The sequence below is a fragment of the Balaenoptera borealis genome (genome assembly GCF_965194805.1).
Source record: "Balaenoptera borealis genome assembly, chromosome: X".
NCBI classification, from domain to species: domain Eukaryota; kingdom Metazoa; phylum Chordata; class Mammalia; order Artiodactyla; family Balaenopteridae; genus Balaenoptera; species Balaenoptera borealis.
The window spans coordinates 8,100,992-8,116,363 of NC_138881.1; the positions used below are offsets into that span (position 1 = coordinate 8,100,992).

The 15,372-nt window shown below is 43.1% G+C and overlaps 1 long non-coding RNA gene across 1 annotated transcript in view; it reads left to right on the forward strand.

The window, feature by feature from the left end:
• The first annotated feature begins 558 nt into the window (after positions 1-558).
• LOC309620024 overlaps positions 559-15,372 on the forward strand; it is a 335,464-nt gene continuing 320,650 nt past the window's right edge. Inside the window, exon 1 of the long non-coding RNA XR_014239382.1 lies at positions 559-8,997. This is a non-coding gene — a long non-coding RNA (uncharacterized lncRNA). The remainder of the gene's footprint in view (positions 8,998-15,372) is intronic.

The following is a 15,372-nucleotide window of genomic DNA, read 5'->3' on the forward strand; positions in this document are numbered from 1 at the left end:
CAAGAGGGTTCCCTTTTCTCCACACCCTCTCCAGCATTTATTGTTTGTAGATTTTTTGATGATGGTCATTCTGACTGGTGTGAGGTGATACCTCATTGTAGTTTTGATTTGCATTTCTCTAATAATTAGTGATGTTGAGCATCTTTTCATGTGCTTTTTAACCATGTGTATGTCTTCTTTGGAGAAATGTCTATTTTGATCTTCTGCCCAGTTTTGGATTGGGTTGCTTGTTTTTTTGTTATTGAGCTGCATGAGCTGCTTGTAAATCTTGGAGATTAATCCTTTGTCAGTTGCTTTTCTGCAAATATTTTCTCCCATTCTGAGGGTTGTCTTTTCGTCTTGTTTATGGTTTCCTTTGCTGTGCAAAAGCTTTTAAGTTTCATTAGGTCCCATTTGTTTATTTTTATTTATATTTCCATTTCTCTAGGAGGTGGGTCAAAAAGGATCTTGCTATGATTTATGTCATAGAGTGTTCTGCCTATGTTTTCCTCTAAGAGTTCGGTAGTGTCTGGCCTTACGTTTAGGTCTTTAATCCATTTTGAGTTTTTTGTGTGTATGGTGTTAGGGAGTGTTCTAATTTCATTCTTTTACATGTAGCTGTCCAGTTTTCCCAGCACCACTTATTGAAGAGACTGTCTTTTCTCCATTGTATATTCTTGCCTCCTTTATCAAAAATAAGTTGACCATACGTGTGTGGGTTTATCTCTGGGCTTTCTATCCTGTTCCATTGATCTGTTTCTGTTTTTGTGCCAGTACCATACTGTCTTGATTACTGTAGCTTTGTAGTATAGTCTGAAGTCAGAGAGTCTGATTCCTCCAGCTCCATTTTTCATTCTCAAGATTGCTTTGGCTATTTGGGGTCTTTTGTGTTTCCATACAAATGGTGAAATTTTTTGTTCTAGTTCTGTGAAAAATGCCATTGGTAGTTTGATAGGGATTGCAGTGAATCTGTAGATTGCTTTGGGTAGTATGGTCATTTTCACAATGTTGATTCTTCCAATCCAAGAACATGGTATATCTCTCCATCTGTTGGTATCATCTTTAATTTCTTTCATCAGTGTCTTATAGTTTTCTGCATACAGGTCTTTTGTCTCCTTGGGTAGGTTTATTCCTAGATATTTTATTCTTTTTGTTGCAGTGGTAAATGGGAGTGTTTCCTTTATTTCTCTTTCAGATTTTTCATCATTAGTGTATAGGAATGCAAGAGATTTCTGTGCATTAATTTTGTATCCTGCTACTTTACCAAATTCATTGATTAGCTCTAGTAGTTTTCTCCATATCTTTTTAAAATGTAGCATTAAAAATATTTTCAAATAAAGTCCAGGCTAAAGGAAACATTGATGTGTTGTCTCATTGCTGTCTGTGTATATAGACAAGGCCTCTCCACTTTTCCTTCTGAGAAGTCCCCTTGATTTCCTAGGCTTTGATCCTTTGCTCCTCACTTTCCTGTGGTCTCCTCATGAAAATATCCTCAAGTATAGAAATACTTCTTAAGAAAAATACAACCCTAGAAGCATAGATGGTTAAAACTTAAAATGACTTCAGAGTTTATTTTGTCACAAGGACACAGAGCTTGCTTTTAAAAAATGTTATTGAAGTATATTTCAACAGTTCAGGTTTCTTATTTCATTATGTGTTTAAGGCTTGGTACATACATAAAAACAGAAAAGTGATTATATATCTGGGACTAGCTGTGAGTAGATTCAAAACTATTCCACTTCAATTAGAAATATGTCTTTTTCCCAGTTTTACTTTTGTGAAAGCTATTTTGTTGGTGTACATTAGTATGCTAATCAGAAAAAGACAATTTACAAAAAAAGTTTCATTTATCTCATTGAGTGTTTAAAACAACCCAGTGAGGTAGATATTATAATTCCCAATAGACATATACAGGCCAAAAGTGATTACAAAATAATGGTCAAAAAGACATGTGGAGAATTCGAGAGAGAAGGGATATGATTACAACTTGGGAAAGGAGTTAAAAATGGAAGTTACGTTGTACAGAATATAAGGATTAAACACTTAGATGCAAGCAAAAGCTTTAAAAGGGATTTATTAGTATTACCATTATAATAGAAATAACCATGTGAAGTCATGACCTTAAATAGAAAAATCATTCTAGCTCTATTACTACAGTGACCTGGAAACAAACTGCTAGTACATATGTAGAAGTCCTTACTATGCACCCTGACTGCCCAGATTTGGGCTCTTAATTCTGCTTTCCAATAAAAGAGCTTTTTGTGAGTATTGGATTTTATATTTTGCTGGAGGGTAAAACAAGGTGGGTATGAAATACTTTACCAAAAATGTGAGTCTGTGGAAGGCTGAGTCCATGATGAATACTGAAAAGGAGAACAATTCATATAAAGTACCCAAAAGGAAATAAAAATAAAAATGAAAGATGACAAGCATGGCAAATATTCTGTTCTATATTTTATTCCCTAAAGGGAGTATTGACTTTCAAGGGTGTTGGTAAATAAGCTACCGAAATGCTTGGGGATCCCCCTACCCTCATCAAGAAAACTGAAATTAAAAGATTTTACGGTATAGCTGATTCACTTTGTTATACAGCAGAAACTAACACACCATTGTAAAGCAATTATACTCCAATAAAGATGTTAAAAAAAAAAAATCCCTTATTTTTCAAATCAAAAAAAAAAAAAAAATTTTATGGTGGCCAAGCCAGGTTGATGTTGCCAGAACAGAAGGATGGGCTACGTGGAGACTATTTTAAAATGTAAGGATTTTGCCTGTACGTCAGTGCAGCTAGAGGGAGGTCATGTTTTCTTTTCACCATCCATCAGAGATCCTGCTGCAGGTAAGGTCATGAACTGGACCTTGTTGCAGGCACGCCATCAAGGTTTGCACACCTGGGTATTCGGTCTAAGCTGTAAGCTGGCCTCTCTCCCTAAACCAAGGGCTCCCACCTTTCTTTGGGGGAATAGCCATATACCATAAAGAATTTATAAAGAATTTACTCGGGCGAGGGACCCCATTGGAAGCAGGGAAATTAGAACTTTCTGGGGACATATGTACCAGCTGAAAGCCCCACCCAGTGATTCTGCCCCCCTCCTACTTGGGAGGAGCTGACATAACTATCCCTGTCAAGAATCACACTTCTCACCAACTTAATTGCAAGGGTATCAACTTTCGCAACAGTGGAAATAATACTCCATGAAACGGCACAAAGTATCTGGTTTCCAGAACCAGAACTTTGGAACTTTTCATGCAAACTTAAAGAATCTAAAATGAGACATTGTGATTTACGTGATGAAAGTGGAAAATTAAATCATCTTACAAGCTACACTCAAAGTCCCTAGTTTCTGGGTGTAGATAAAACAATTCCACCAAATTGAGATGAACTACTGAAAGAGATTAGTACTGTCAATGAAAAGAGTTAACTTGAAGAGAGGTATTTTGTGTTTTATTAATTGGGGAATTAAAAAGTGGATGAAAGGCCAGTGATTCAAAGCAAAATTATTTTTTCTGCACTGTGCCTAAAGTAGCCATGAAGAATACACTTTCGGATCAAATGCAGTTGATGGCTGTAACTGCGTTGGGAAGGTTGCTGAGATGCACCCTTGCCCAGGGAGAGAGGGCTATAACCAAATTTAGTATGTCTGCCCTAGATGCCAGCTCACATTCCCACACCCTGCTAAGGGTTCTTTGCTGTGAAGTGGTGAGAAGTTACACTCCCTATGTTTGAATAGCTTCCAATCTGGTTTGGGAATTGAGACACAAAAAGGTGAGGAAATAGAACCATTTCTAAGGCAATAGAGACACTTTTATAAAGCTTTCCTGTGCCCTGCCTCGTGGGACTAATTGCTCCCTTTTTGCTACTTCCATTAGCATTTTTACCTGATTATTGCTCCCCTGTTGGTTTGTAATGCCCTCAAGGGTAGGGACTGCAGTCCGTTGCCTGCAGAGGCCCTGGAGCCCTGCTTCCTGAGCTGGGGGGCCTTCACTGACAAAAGAATGAGCGTACAACGAGGGTTATGGGAAAGAACAGGGGGTAAGTACCAGGCTTGGCTCTGTTACCAGGCCCCTCTTGTTCCCTAACCCCCTGGACCTAGGTTTTCTGGCCCCTTTCTACGGCTGTCCCACTGAGTCTATCGGCTGCACTTTCAACTTCCAAATAAATTCCTCTTCACTTTAAGATCCGCAGAGTTGAGTTTCCCTTGCTTGAAACTGTTACCCAACCACATTCATTTTGCTTGCCGCGCAGCAAGCCAAAATGCCGAGACGCTGAGGTTTGCAGCAAAGAGAGGGTTTACCCTGAACTTGAGGGGCGAGGGATATTTATGCGATAATGAATAAAGAAGCAGGGCAGTCTGAGGGGGCGGGGGAGTGTGGGGAAGGGTGATTAGGAAATAGGTGGAGTAATTGTCATTCTGCGCAGGCGTGTCTAAGCCACAGGCCTCTGCACGTTAAAAAATGGAGGTGCTTAGCATGATTTAAGGGTGGAGTTTTCAGCCCTCTGATATCAAGGTATGGACACTCGCACGTGCCCAGTTGGAGGGTCGGTGGTCCTATCCAGTCTTAAGCAGCTCGGGTCAAAGTAGACACAGGTGACTCCAAGTTCCTGGAAAATAATTCAGGCAAACATCTTTTGTTTAGGCTACTTGCAGCTTGGAGGACGTGCAAGTCTTAAAACGACCTTGATTAGTGAAGGTGGGTGAAATGGATTTGACTAATAATGATTACCCACAGTTTTAAAACCAAGCACCCTGCCTGGGACTTTGTTCCACAGATATCTGGCTTTTTGTCCCCCTTCACGCCTTTGCCCCCATCACCATATTTCTTGTGTGATGTGGGGTGATGATGGGAGCCACATAATCTAAGAGCCGATGAAAACTCCCAGAGCAAGGGATTGCCAGCCAGTTGACCCTGGGTTCGAATTTTAGCTCTGCCACCTACTGTTGGGTCTTGGGCGAGTGATTTCTCCTTCCTGACACCCAGTTACCCAGAATGAATGGGACACAAGGTCTACCTCGGGAAATTGCTACGAGGATCAAGACAGAGAATATATAGTAGGCATGCAGCTCAGTACTGGTTACCCACCTCCCCTGTCCCCCTACTCTAGGTGCAATAATTGAGTCATTGCCACGTCTATTTTGGATATTGTCATTTAAATCCTTTAGCCCCTTAGGTAGCGATGCCTCCTTTCCCTCGCTGCAGGGAGAAGGCCTGACCTCCCCCAGTCCCTGGAGGGTGGGCTGTGTGCAGTAGGTACTCATCATATACACGCAGAGTGAGTGAGTGCTTGGGAGGCATATTTGCAGCCGCGGGGTGGGCTCGTCTTGCTTTACTTCCTTAGCGTCGTGCTGCCTGCCCTTCATGGTCTTGCTGACTGGTCAGACTTGCAGCCTCCCTCCTGGAGGGGCTTCTAGGGGTAACACTGGACAGACGAGGGCTGATTTCAGGGTTCCCCTTGAAAATCCTTGCAAACCGGCACTGGGCAGTGTCAATGGCCTCCAGCCACAGACCCCTAGGAAGAGAGTTGGAGGTGAACATATTAGGTTCCTTGCTCACAGAGAGCGAGAATGCACACCTGGGGGCCAAGCGGGACATCTGAGTCAGAGAAAAGACTCGTGCAGGAAACAGGTAACGAAGCAGGCATGAGGCGGCTATTCTTTCAAAGGCCTGTTTGCAAGCCTGGCCCTTGGCCTTCATCTGGGAATCTGGACTTCGGGAATGTTCCCAGCATTTCCAAACTGACAGGAGTGGCTCGCTGTGCTTCAGTTGTCTGTGCAGGCAGTGAGGTGATGCTGAGCCCTGTTTTTCTCCTGGGAGTCTGGAATGTTGGTACACGCTAGGCGGGAAGTGCCTGTGTAATCAGCCCCCAGTAAAAACATGGGCAACTGAATCTCTGATGAGGTTCCCCGGTGATGGCATTTCACAGGCATAGTCACAGCTTGATGGATCCTGGAGGAATTAAGCATGTCCTGTGCGAGCCACCGGGAGAGGACTCTGGAAGCTGGAGCCTGGTTTCCTCTGGTACTTGGCTCATGCACCTTTTTCCTTGGCTGATTTTCGCTTTGTATCTTTTCACTGTACTCCATCTCGGCCATGAGTAGCACTATATGCTGGGTCCTGTGAGTCTTCCTAGGGTATCACCGAACTTGGGAGTGATCTTGGGGATCCCTGACACGCTTACCACGGGATTTGAACTCAAGGGAGGTGACTTTGTGGAGGGTGTAAGGACGCGGGACTTCGCTCTGGATGGCACGATCTCGGGAAGCAGGGGTCCTTCTGGGACTGGGTAACGCGATAAACCTCATTTAGGAGGAGGGAAGAGGGGAGAACAAGGCCAAAGCTGTAATTGATGAAGAAGCAGCAGTCATTTATATGAGCCAGGAGAGGGGGAAATTTTGTCGTCTGTGGCTTGGGCGGTGTTGGTGTTTTGTCTGTGTTCAGACGTGACTGCAAAGGACTCTTGTTTTTGTCGTAATCCATCCCGGTCACAGGGTGACCTTGACTGATGCAGCTGTTCTGTGGAAGTGTTCACGTTCAGCAGGAGAACACCAAGGCCTGGCTGGGAGTGGCTGCCCGCTCCTTGGTGACAGGGGCTCCTTCTCTTCTTCTCAACAGTAATTCAATCTGAAATTGTCTCGTCTGTGAGGCCACGGCTTTCGTTTATACGGAAAAATTTCTCCATAATGGTTTAGGCCTCGATAATTATAACAGGTCTCTAATATCCTGCGTCCATTGAGTGAAAATCCTACTGACTGTGACCCTGGAAGAGTCTCGACCCATAGGCTGCAGATCAAATGACCTTGCACCTTGTAATAACTGCTCACCAGCGTACTGCTTCCCCCTGGACAGCGGGCTCTCCTAACGTGCAGCTACATCCAATTTCATGAGTTTGGTCACTGGCACTTATTTCAACAGTCTTGTGTTGGGGATACAGTCCTGTGCATTTTAAGGCAGCACTGCCCAAAGCCATTCACAGCTCCCTTTTCCTGAAGCCCAAGGCTACGGCTGTGGCTCTAGCCATCTCTGCAGGCAGCTACTTGCAAGACCCAGCACTATTTTTTTTTTAAATTATTATTGGAGCATAGTTGCTTTACAATGTTGTGTTAGTTTCAGGTGTACAGCAAAGTGAATCACCTATACGTGTCCATATAGCCACTCTAATTCCCTTCCCATTTAGGTCACCACAGATCACTGAGTAGAGTTCTCTGTGCTATACAGTTGGTTCTCATTAGTTATCTATTTTATACGTGTATATATGTCAATCCCAATCTTCCAATTCGTCCCACCCCCACTTACCCCCTTGGTAACTGTAAGTCCTTTTTTTTTTAATGTCTATTTAGGTCTTCTCCCCATTAAAAAAATTTCTTTAAATTAATTTTTATTATTTATTTTATTTATTTTTTGGCTGCGTTGGGTGTTCGTTGCTGCGCACGGGCTTTCTCTAGTTGCGGTGAGTGGGGTCTACTCTTCGTTGCGGTGTGTGGGTGTCTCATCACGGTGTCTTCTGTTGTTGCGGAGCACGGGCTCTAGGTGCACGGGCCTCAGTAGTTGTGGCTTGCGGGCTCTAGAGCACAGGCTCAGTAGTTGTGGCGCACGGGCTTAGTTGATCCGCGGCATGTACGATCTTCCCGGACCAGGGTTCAAACCCGTGTGCCCTGCATTGGCAGGCAGATTCTTAACTGCTGCACCACCAGGGAAGCCCACTGTAAGTTCTCTACATCTGTGACTCTATTTCTGCTTTGCCAATAAGTTCATCTGTACCATTTTTCTAGATTCCACATTTAAGCGATATTATACGATATTTGTTTTTCTCTTTCTGACTTACTTCACTCTGTATGACAATCTCTAGGCCCATCCACATCTCTGCAATTGGCACTATTTCATTCCTTTTTACGGCTGAGTAATATTCCATCATATATATGAAATCTTCTTTATCCGTTCCACTGTTGATGGACATTTAGGTTGCTTGCATGTCCTGGCGATTGTATTGAATAAATAGTGCTGCAATGAACATCGGGGTGCATGCATCCTTTCGAATTATGTTTTCTTCTGGCTATATGCCCAGCAGTGGAATTAAGACCCAGCACTTTCTGACTCCATCCTGCAGCTCCACAGGCATCTGGCCCTCTGACAGGCATACTTCTTTGCCCTTTGCTCTGGGTACACCTGAAATCCCAATGCCAACCAATTTCCAGCAGCACCAGCTCTGGGCTGCCAGGCACAGGTGGGATGTGTCTTCCAAACCCATCAGGAGCTGCCCCTTCCCCTCTGTTCACTTGAATATTCCACCTCTCCCCAGGGCTCCTCTTTCCACGTCTGAGCAGTGGGGCAGGGCTGCAGGTGCAGTAGCTCAGGAAGTGTTCTGCCATGAAATGGGATGCTCTTCTGCAGGTGATTGAGAGAGGGTTTTCAGGGAGCTCTCTCCTCTTGTTTGGGAAGGAATTGGGTCTAGGAGCTCTGCTGCTTCCTGGAGGGGAGTGCACCTTATCTTTAAACCTGCATCCCTCATCATGGCCTCTTTGACATCTGAGGTGGGGCTTGTTGTGCTGACAGGGCCCGTCTCAGTGCATCCTCTGGCCGGGGGGCGTGGGGAGAGGTGGCTGCCAGCAATTGCTGGTCCCCTGAGCTTAGGATATGGAAACCCAGTGCCTTTTCTCTGCCGTGAGTTCTAACTGCTAGTTCCGGAGAAAGATCCCTTGCAGTACTTCACACCAGTCATTCTAATTACATCAGTCAGCAGTTGTGGAGGGCAAAATCTTAATATTAGAGAACCTGGTTACAGTTGTGACAGAGCTTCTCAATTTGTCCTGTCCAAAACAGGAGCCCCTGGTGCTTATGGCTCTTGAGCCCTTGACATGTGACTAGTCTGCATTGAAATGTGCTGTGTTGGTAAAATACACACTGGATTCCGAAGACAATAAAATCCAGAATATAAAACATCTCATTAATAATTTCTGTATTGACTACATTTGTGATAATATTTTTTGATAATTTTTTTTATTGAAGTATAGTTGATGTACAGTACTATGTAAATTGCAGATGTACGGTATAGTGATTGACAATTTTTAAAGGTTATATTCCATTTATAGTTATTTAAAAATATTGGCTATCTTCCTCATGTTGTACAATATATCCTTGTAGCTTATTTTTTACATAATAGTTTGTACCTTTTTCTATATTGCCCCTCCCCCCTTCCCTCTCCCCACTGGTAACCACTAGTCTGTTCTCTATATCTGTGAGTCTGCTTCTCATTCACTAGTTTGTATTTTTTAGATTGTACATATAAGTGATATCATACAGTATTTGTCTTTCTCTGACTTATTTCACTTAGCATAATACCCTTCAAGTCCATCCATGTTGCTGCAAATGGCAAAATTTCATTCTTTTTTATGGTTGAGTAGTACTCCATTGTGTGTGTGTGTGTGTATGTATGTGTATATATATATATATATATATATGTATATATATATATATATAACATCTTCTTTCTCTATTAATCTGTTGCACTTAGGTTGCTTCCATATCTTGGCTATTGTAAATAATTCTGCTATGAACATTGGGGTGCATGTATCTTTCCAAATTAGTGTTTGTTTTTTTCAGATATATACCCAGGAGTGGAATTGCTGGGTGTTATGGTAGCTCTGTTTTTTTAGTTTTTTGAGGAACCTCCATACTGTTTTCCACAGTGGCTGCACCAATTTATGTTCCCACCAACAGTTTACGAGGGTTCCCTTTTCTCCGCATCCTCGCCAACACTTGTTGTTTGTGTTCTTTTTGATGATAGCCACTCTGACAAGTATTGTTATAATATTTTTGATATAATGGGGTAAATAAAATATATTATTGAAATTAATTTTACCCATTTCTTTTTTTTTTTTACAAGGTTTTCAAGTGACAGCTGTTGTTGTTTTTTTTAATTAATTAATTTATTTGTTTATTTTTGGCTGCCTTGGGTCTTTGTTGCTGTGCACGGGCTTCCTCTACTTGTGGCGAGCGGGGGCTACTCTTTGTTGTGGTGCGCGGGCTTCTCATTGCGGTGGCTTCTCTTGTTGCGGAGCACGGGCTCTAGGCACACAGGCTTCAGTCGTTGTGGTTCGCGGGCTCTAGAGCGCAGGCTCGGTAGTTGTGGTGCACGGGCTTAGTTGCTCTGCGGCATGTAGGATCTTCCCGGACCAGGGCTCGAACCCATGTCCCCTGCATTGGCAGGTGGATTCTTAACCACTGTGCCACCGGGGAAGCCCTACCCATTTCTTTTTAATGTTTCTAAAGGTAGCTACTAAAAATTTAACAGTACCTATGTAGTGTTATATTTCTATTGGGCAGGGCTGTTCTAGACCTAGTGTCTGCAAACCATGGCCCACTGACGAAATTCAGCTCACTGCCTGTTGGTGTAAATAAAGTTTTATTGGAACACAGCCATGCCATTTGCTTCCCTATTGTACAACAGCGGAGTTAAGTAGGTGAGACAGATCATATGGCCTTCAAAGCCTAAAATATTTATGATTTGCCCTTTTATAGACAAAGTTTATAGACTGTCAAATAAAATGCGTTTTCTAAGTTTGTGGAATTTATTGAATTGTTAATTGCATATTAAATATACATTATAGTCTTTCACTTCACAGAAAATTGATGCATTTAGGCTAATCCTATATTAGGTTGGGTAGTTAAATAATCATAACACCGCACGACCCAAATTAGTGGGTAGCAGAAGATTTTCTCCATGAGTTTCTCATGCCGGTATCCTTAGAGTTTGTGCTCCCTTCCTCCCTAAAGATCCCCACCACACAGTGAAGTTGATACACGCTCAGGAATTGAAGACAGTTTCTGGGGAAAATCCAGATGACCACTTTCACCTAAGTCTGAGTGACAAGCAGGGCTCCCTATGAAGATAAATGTCCACTGTGTGAGCGAAAGCCATGAGGATTCAGTGGAAATGCCCGTCTCAGCCTCAAATCACAGGCTCGAGGTATCCACTGAAATTACAGTTCTGCAGAAAGCGGGGTCTTTGCAGAAGGCAGAGCAGCCCCTTCCACACTATCACGGAATCGTATCGAGCAACATGTGGTCACTTCTGGACTCGCGCTCAGAGCCAGTTGTCGCCATGATTCCACTCCTCATTTCCCTCCTGACCTTTCATCTTTTTTATTCTTGTCGATTTTCTTTGGGGAGCGTTACCATTATGGTGGGGGGGTGTATGTCACGAAAGCACGTTCTGCGTCGCGCTGAAAATTATGGCCACAAAGCCTGCTTAAATTACACCCTAGTGGTATTTTCTTGGAAGTCATTATGAATTTTGGTTCCTCCTAACCTTTGCCATTGGGGATCACGTAGCACAGCTTAGCGTTTCCGTTGCTGTGCTTTATAATGGTGGTAATGTAAGAATTTACTGGGGACTTTATATACAGAGACAAAGGCACGCCATTTTATGAAGCTATTAAACACCATGGGTTTTCCCACATGAGAGATCAAGCTTATTGTATTTCCCAAGTCTCCCAGCAGTAACCCTCCCCCCCCCCCAAAGCACGGCTCCATTGTGTGCGACGGTGTGGTTTGCCTAGCCGTCCCTCAGCCCAGAGTTTTCAGCATCTGACTGCAGCCCAGCAAGACCACCAATGCATAGCTGCTAGAGACAACTCTCCCCTCTTTCACCAGGCTTGTTACTGCAGGACACCTGGCCTCTATGCAGGAAAGGTTATTATATTTCCTACTGACAGTTGAAGCTTTTCAAGGGCCCAACAATGCCATTTTTTTAATAGCAGAGATTCAAGTTAAAAACATGACAAGCAGAGAGCAGTGTGCTTTTGTGTGCGGATAGGCAGACAGTTTCAGCCAGAGACGGCAGTAAGCTGCATGATCAAAATTCTAACTTGAAACTCCCAGGGTTCTCAAATTAGATGCTTATCTTCTCTTTTATGGGCGAGGCTTCATTTAAAACAAAATTTCTAATGGGGAAAATATGGTTTCACTCCCCAAATGCCTTTGCTAAGGGAATGGTAGGCTGCTGAAATAGATGAGACATTATTTGCATAGAAAATCATCAAATAATATACCTTTCTGTTCATAACATCTGAAAAGTCAGACCCATTTCCATTTAGGGGGAGGGGTGGTACCAATTAAGGCTCTCTTTGTGGTAATTTAGTTCTTAAAATCAATTGTGTTTTATGGAAGTGACCAAAATGTTTCTTAGACTTGAAGGTTTGTGTTTTTAAAAAAAAAAAAAATTAAGAGTTCTCTGAATCTGGAGGTATTTACTGTGTGGTTTTAGTCGCTGATATAACTCTAAAAATATGTGAAGCTGCCTCTGAGATATAAATCATTCGACCACCAAACGTCCTCGTTTCTTCTTTGATTAGGAGAGGTAGGTTTCTGTCTAACAGTGGGCTGGTGAGTGGGCTGTGGTGCCGTGGTGACATCGGGACATCCAGATGGAAACTAGCGCACAGTGGCAACTCAGTACATAGAAAAAGCGGGCTCTTCGTTGTGCATGGTTAAATCGCAGTTGGGCAGGGACTTCTGATCCCTTGGATGGACATTGCACCAAAGACCTGAAGATTTTGCTTCGAATTCATTGAGGTGACAGAGCGCAAGAGTCCACTCGGTGACCTTGGCTGCCTCGTGCGCTTTCCGTGGACTCGAGGCCCCCGCGACCCGGGCCGTTGCCCCGCGAGCGCGCGGGAAAGGCAGCCACACGCTGGGTACCCGCAGCGGTTTGGATTTGGTGATCTTCATCCACATCAGTTTTTCCTTGGGACTCCGAGTTCATAGGCGTGTCTGAGGCGGGGAAAGCTTGGAGTTGGAGGCAGTCGCAGGACCTGCAGGGTAGACTGGCTTCCACTGACTGATATTTGCTGACAGGATGCTCTCTGGGGAATCAAGGTGCTGTCGGAAGGACAGACCTGGTGAGTGGGAAATACAAGACGTTTTAAGGCCCGTCTCCTGAAAAAAAAATCAACTTAAAAGAAAGTGAAATGACGGAGGGCCTGACCCGAGCCTCCACACACGGTTGAGGAAGCAGATCTTTTCAGCATCTGTCCTAAAAGCTCCCCGTGTTAGGAGGGACCCGAAATGTGATGGTGTGTCAATTTTTTAAAAACTCTCTTGTTGCTTCTTAGCTGCTGCCCGCAAATGTGGTAAAGGTTTTTTCTTTTTTTTTTTTAAATTTAGTTTTAGAAGCACAAAGAGGAAAATAAAGAGTACTAAATGCCCTGAGTTAAATGCACAGAGAATTTTGTGCTCAGAAAAAAAACATCCAAATGCCAGCTCTCCTTGGCTTGTGGAAATTTCTAGACCCCAGGTGTCCAGGTCCCTGATACTGCTTTTCTTTTGGCTGCTCAGACCTCCCTCTCTGCACCTGCCTCTCTCTATCCGTTCAGGCTCCCAAAGCTCTGCAGGTATCTGGTCACCATTGGATGGGGGAACCCTGTCTTCTGTTCACTCCATTACTCACATGCTTGGGAATGTGGAGAATTGGATTCAAGGAGAAATGAGAAGAAAATAATTTTTAATTTCAAAGAGAATCCGAGATATCTCTCCGCTGTGAATATATGAATACGGTACAATTTATGAGGTGCTGGAAAATATACTACATTACACAGTCCAAGTTCATGCAATCCGTGGAGCTCCAAACGCCCTTTAGAGCGTCTGAAGCCAACATTTACAAATACAATTTTAAATAGAGGGTAACTAAATGGGTGTGATTATTCTGTTTGGAGCCTGCTAACGAATTCTCGAGAACGTAGCCTGAATGGGTTGTCAAGGTAATGTCTGGGAAGGTAGCAGAAACTGTCACTAAGCCAAGTGGAAAAATTCAACCCTGACTCCGTCATATTCTAGGAATTCTCAAGCAAAAAGAAATTCCTGGACACCTCTCGGAGCCCTTTTGTATTCTCTTCCCTTTCATCCTTCAACCGTCTTTTCCATTTCCCCATAGATGGCCAAATGAAACAGAAAGTTCCCGAAGAAAACTCATTTAAAGAAGTTGAGTTCAGGGTCAGTCTTTTATTTTATTTTATTTTTTTCCGTCCACGGGTCTTTCCTTTAGTTTATACCCTCTGGGCTGATTCAAATTAGGAGAGTATTTTGGACTCTCTACGGAGGACACATGGTGGAATAACCTAAATTGAAAATGCATGTTTCATGATAACAGACATTTCCACTCTTGCTGGGTATTTCCAATTGCTGGAGAGCGCCTCTGTGACATGAACTAATCCACAGACCCTCTGGAGACTCGGCAGAGAAACTGAGGCCATGAAAGTGATTACAGGGCCATTAGGTATAAATGGTGGAAAAGAAATTACATTTGAATTTTTTTCATGTTCCGCTTTCATATAAATTACCTAAGACAATGGAAAGAAAAGACCATCTGGGTTTGGATTTCATAAAATGAGACTCACATCTGCTTTGGTATGTCATATAAATATTCCCTCATTAGAGAGTTCAGTCTATGAAACACTTTCCGTCAAAAAAGCATTAAGAAAAAAGGGGAGAGATGGCTTTTCATGGATGCTGATTAGTTTTAAATCCTCAGTCATAAATATTAACTGGAGAACACCTCAGAGGATTGTACAATGTGACTTTATTTTTAGAAATTAAAATGTCTTAAACTCTGTGTCTACTTTGGCCAAGGAATGCACATTGCTTTTTTATTTGTTAAACAGGAGATTTGGTGCTTTTTTCATCAAAAATCAGAGGCCTCTTGTGTCAGCTCAGCTTTTAAAAAGGGCTGAGGATGGCAAGGTACATGTTTGTAGATACATCCTTTGACCTCAGCAATGTGAGATTAATGTTTCTAGACACATTAAATTATTTAGCTTTCCAACAGTCTCTTTTGCCACCTCTTTTTCTAACCTTCTATCTCTTGGCTCCATCTACTTTATATTGGTTCAACCTCAAACTTCATGTGATAGCAAGACGGTGGCAGTAGATCTAGACTTTTGCATCCTCTTAGGTTCAAACCCGTGGAGGTGAGAGGTTCCTTTTCAGAATCTTACTGATGCTGAATGGGTGATGTTCCTATCCTGAAACTAATCGGTAATCACAAAGCCTAGGGAAATGTGGCATTCTGACTGGCTAAGGCCTAATCACATGCCCCGCTCCTGAATCAGGGGAGTCCTACCCGAAACTTACGGGCCAAAAATAAGGATGGATGATCCCTGTAGCAGGCAGTTTCTAATATGGCTCCCAGCTGTCCCTGCCTCCTGATATTTATGCTTTTGTGCATTCCTGTCCCCTTGACTCAAGGCTAGGTCTAGTCACTTGCTTCTAACCAGTGGAATACAGCAAAGGTGATGGTATGTCATTTCTGTGATTATATTACATAAGATAGTGACTTCTTCCTTGCCCTCAGACTCTATTGGCTTCTGAGCTTGCATACTTTGATGAAAGCGAGCTGCCATG